Raw genomic sequence first — 5,375 nt, forward strand, 5'->3', positions numbered from 1 at the left:
AAAAAATGGCAAACAATTAGATGGAGGCGAATGATCGACTAAACCAGAGTGGAGGTGATGATGAGAACACGACCAAGGCTCAAGAGCTGATAATAATGTATTCACAATGGTTATTTATCGGAAATTGGTTCATTTTTTAATGAGCTTAAATTCTAGGGAACGTTTGCTCATTTTTTAGGTTTAATTTTTAACGAGCTTGAACTTCACATAAAAACTGCTCATGATAATGGTCATCAATTATTTGATTTCACCGCTAACACTTTGTTCTTTCGATGGTCATACTTCCTGTTCAATTTTTTCATCAAATCGATTAGAAACGAACAATATATGCTTGAAAAATGAGTTAAAACACTAATACCTTACTCAAATTATGTGAAAAGTAATTTAAAAGTGGTTTTTACCCACCATTTTATCATTTCATTTTAACTTTGGTTTGTTGGAGCTTTGGAGGTGCCTTCCCACATTGATTTTCACTAGCTGATTCTGGGAGATTCTGTGGATGATTCTCGGCACCGTTTGGACCAGGTAAGAGCTAAACCCGAGCTATTCAATTGTATTCCTTCCTTTTTGAATTCTGTGTTGGAAATAATACTGAGAGGGGGGGGGGGGGGTGAATCAGTATTATCAGATCAATAAAACTTTTTCAATACTCAGAAATATATACGTTACTTCAGTTAAGTGAACCAGCGTGTACACGCTACTGTGTCTAAAGCAACCAACGTATAACCAGAAATCTTATGATTCAGTTAGTTTATCTTCAGTAAATGCATCAGGACATTATTAACCATATTAAAAGTAAACAGGTGCAGTATAACAGAACAGATCATCACACAAAAGCCACACACATGAACACCATGATATAAGGTGGAAACCCAATGTGGGTGAAAACCACCTGCTGCAAGTCGTCTCTATCTTTCTTTAATAAGAAACTTCAGTTTACAATCTTTTGTACTGGTGCAGCCTTATACTAGTACGCAGGCTACAACCTACAGAAGGCTACAACCTTCTCTCGTTTTCCAAATTCTCTTGGAAGGGAGCTCCAACCCCCTTTGCTCTTGTACTAGCTAAGATACTAGTACGTAGGTGATGGCCTACAATCTTCTTTCCTTCGGGTACCACTTTTCATCAATTTTCAAACTGGATACTCCTGAAGCACAACATTACAATCTGAAGACCACGATTCGTTCACTTTTCATAATAAATCATTGAAGCACAAAACAACCAATACTAGCATCATCAATCTTTGAATCACTGAACCACTGAAACCCTGTCAACACCCAGTCACCAGAACACAGAGCAGACTACAAAACTCTGCAATAACAGTCAGACCCAACTGCAACCCCAAAAATTAAGCTTCAAAAGATATACGCTACTTCAATGAAACCAACCCGTGTATACACGCGCTTTTACCAAAGACAACCTGCGTACAGATCTAAAAATAATTTCTCATAACTTGTAGCTATACCAGAAATCAGTCATACCCAGAACATAACATTGCGTCAGTATGCAGATCTAAAAATATGCATAATCAACCATATAAAGATAGTTCATTTCAAACAATTTGATCCCGATCTATCCTTAGATCTAGTCTTCCATCAACCGGTGTGAACTCTCCTTAGCTCAGATCAAGCAACGTATCATCAACCCAGAACTTGTATACTAGATCTCTTTCTTCATTAGATATTCAAGACTTTTTCGATACAATTGCCTAATGATCTTCTTCTCCTTATATAGTCTTAGGCCCTTCTCAATACCACGGTCCAAAACCATAGTAATACAATACCATCAACTTCAAAACTCGGGATCAACACGACTGTCGAGATACCTTGGTCCAAAAACATAGGCTCAAGTACTGAGGACTAACTACCACGGACCAAAGGGAAGCTTCTCGACATGTACGCTCTTTTCTGTTCATGAAACTGCGTGTATACGCGACTTCGTATATAGCGAGACTGCGTATCCGCGACTTAGTATATAGCGTACCAGCGTGTATACGCAACTTGGGCTTAATGAACCTGCGTATATGAAATTTCTCTTCATTCTTGTAGTCTGGACTGAGATCTGTCATCGAAGAGAGTTTCCATCAAGGACAACACCGGTACCATAGCGCCACACCTGTGCCAAAATGCCAACAATCTCCCCCTTTGGACTTGATGGCAACCCCAAGATCCTTAGAATCATTCTCCCCCTTTGTCATCAAGGGCAAAGGGTTGTTCTCCCCCTGAGAACATGCTAATATCTCTGCTCTGCTGTGCTGAACATGCTCCCCCTGACTGTAGGCAAGTTCTACAAAAGATGTTCTTCAAGAAGAACCAAGACTTATACATCATAAAGGACTTTCCTATCACCAAAAGACTCAATACATATATCCATAATCCCAACCAAGAGGGGATACATCAGAAATTTACATATAACAACCAATTACATTACATCATTCATCCCAGGCATAGTGGGGAAACCAACATAGGCCGTTACATGACCTTGACATCATAAAAGAGATATCACAAAAGAGATACATGACATAGAGATGAAAGATCTATACCAAGACTTATGAAAGTCACCAGCAGCATCTGATAATCATCTTTTAGATCAGCAACCAAGATTTCCTTCTGTGCTCCTTCTCCTGAAACCAACAACAGTTGTGAACTAGAACCAAAAACATCTAAATGCCAACAATGCTTTATTAGACTTTAAGCTGCTCCCCCTGAAACTGTGCCTACTTCTCCCCCTGAAACTGTGCCTGAAGGACTCTGGCATACCCATCTCAGACCTTCTCCAACCAGAATCTGCCCTTGCTGTTCAGAACTCCATATATGCGACTTCACCTGCATAAATCAGCGTATGTATGCGGATATCCCTTACACAACTCGTGTATACCAACTTTTCTTTAGACCAGACAAGCTTCAACAGTAGGATGAAGCATCAACTACTCCCAGCTTTTGTCTGAGATATTCAAAAGTCTCCCTGGGCAGTGGTTTTGTGAGAATATCAGCAACTTGTTCTTTAGAAGAAACATACTCCAACTTGACCTTTTGTTCAAGCACTTGTTCCCGGAGGAAGTGATACTTAATTGGTATGTGCTTGGTCTTTGAATGCATGACTGGATTCTTTTAAATGCTGATTGCACTTGTATTATCACATAAGATAGAGACAGGTGGAGTGCATGTGATTTGAAAATCCTGCAAGGTCTGCATCATCCAAAGAAGTTGTGTGCAACAAGATGCCGCAGCCACATATTCTGCTTCAGCTGTAGATAAAGCAATCGAACTCTGTTTCTTGCTGAACCAAGATACTAATCTGGAACCCATGAAGAAAGCACCACCACTTGTGCTTTTCCTGTCATCCACACTTCCTGACCAATCTGCATTTGTGTACGCATGAAGAGTGAGATCTGTATCTCTAGGATACCATAAGCCATAGTTTTGAGTCCCTTGAAGATACTTGAAGATTCTTTTGACTGCCTGAAGATGAGTTTCCTTTGGGTTGGCTTGAAATCTTCCAACAATTCCTACTGCATGCATAATATCTGGCCGGGTACCTGTCAAATAAAGCAAACTCCCAATCATGGATCTATAAGTTGGTTGGTGAACTGCTGCTGATTCATCATTTGCAATGAGGCTGCATCTTGTAACCATGGGGGTACACACTGGCTTTGAATCTTCCATGCCATACTTCTTCAAGATCTGCTTGAGGTACTTGGTTTGAGACAAGAAAATACCTCCTTCATTTTGTTGGATTTGCAATCCAAGAAAGTATGTCAATTCTCCAAGTAATGACATTTCAAATTCTTTCTGCATAACCAAGGCAAAGTTTTGACTCATAGCCTCTTCATTGCTGCCAAAGATAATATCATCTACATACACAAAAAGTATTAGCAATTTGTTATTTTCAACTTTCATATAGAGATTGCTATCTGCTGATCCTTTTGAAAAACCTTGTTGGTGAAGATATTTGTCCAAACGATAGTACCAAGCCCTTGGAGCTTGTTTGAGACCATAAAGAGCCTTTTTCAATCTGCATACAAGGTTTGGATCATTCCCAAGGATGAAACCATCTGGCTGCTCAATATATACTTCTTCTTCTAAGTCTCCATTCAGAAAGGCTGATTTCACGTCCATTTGAAATACCTTGAAGTTTTGAAAGCTTGAGAGAGCAAGGAACATTCGGATGGCCTCAAGTCTTGCAACAGGAGCAAAGGTCTCTTCAAAATCTATTCCTTCTTGTTGCACATACCCTTTACAAACAAGTCTGGCCTTGTTTCTAATTACTTCTCCATTTTCATTCAATTTATTTTTGAAGACCCATTTTGTCCCTATGACATTCTTATCTTTTGGTCTAGGAACCAATTCCCAAGTGTTTTTCTTTTCGATCTGCTCAAGTTCTTCATCCATTGCTTTGACCCAACATTCATCTTTGCATGCCTCTTTCACATTTTGTGGTTCAGTGGAAGAGAGTAATGCCAAATAGCTTGAAGCTTCTGCAATTGTTCTTCTTGTTTGTACTCCTGCTTATTTCTGCCCCACAATCTGAGATTCTGGATGATTCTTCTGAACATATCTGGATGGAGTCTTTTCTTCTATTCTTGTCTGCTCCTCTGGTTCTTCTTGAGGTTCTTCTTCTTCTTGAGGTTCTTCTTCATCATTTTGTCTTTGAGGGTAGCCTTCATCTTCTTCGATGTCTTCATGATGAACTTTCCTAGGAATGTATCCCTTCTCATCAACCACAACATCAACACTGTCAACAATTCTGCCAAGTCTTTTATTGTAGCACTTGTATGCTTTGCTATGTGGAGAATATCCAAGAAGAATGCCTTCGTCTACTCTTGGTTCAAGTTTGCCAAGTTGCTCATCAGTATTCTTAATATAACATTTGCTCCCAAAGATTTTGAAGTGCTTCACCGAAGGAGTCTTACCACACCAGAGCTCATGAGGAGTTTGAGTGTTGTTTACTCGGACATTTGTTTTGTTGAGAATAATAACTGCAGCATGTGCAGCTTCACCCCAGAAAGTTGCGGGAGTACCTGATTCATCAAGCATAGCATGAGCCATTTGTTGGACTGTTCTGTTCATTCTTTCCACAACTCCATTTTGCTGAGGAGTTCTAGCTGTAGATAATTCTCTTCTTATCCCATGTTCTTCATAGAAATCAAAAAATTCATTCGAGGTAAACTCCCCACCTCTGTCAGATCTGAGGCACTTAATTTTGTGTCCTGATTCATTTTCAGCCAAGGCTTTGAAGGATTTGAATTTTTTGAATGCTTCATCTTTGTGCTTCATAAGTCCTAACCAGACAAACCTGGAGAAATCGTCAATGAATAATATCAAATATTCTTCTCCTCGAGGTGTTCTTTTTCTGAATGGACCACATGTATCTGT

The sequence above is a fragment of the Pinus tabuliformis genome, chromosome X (assembly GCF_031772625.1).
Source record: "Pinus tabuliformis cultivar Carrire ecotype Pingquan chromosome X, CPIR1, whole genome shotgun sequence".
NCBI lineage: Eukaryota > Viridiplantae > Streptophyta > Pinopsida > Pinales > Pinaceae > Pinus > Pinus tabuliformis.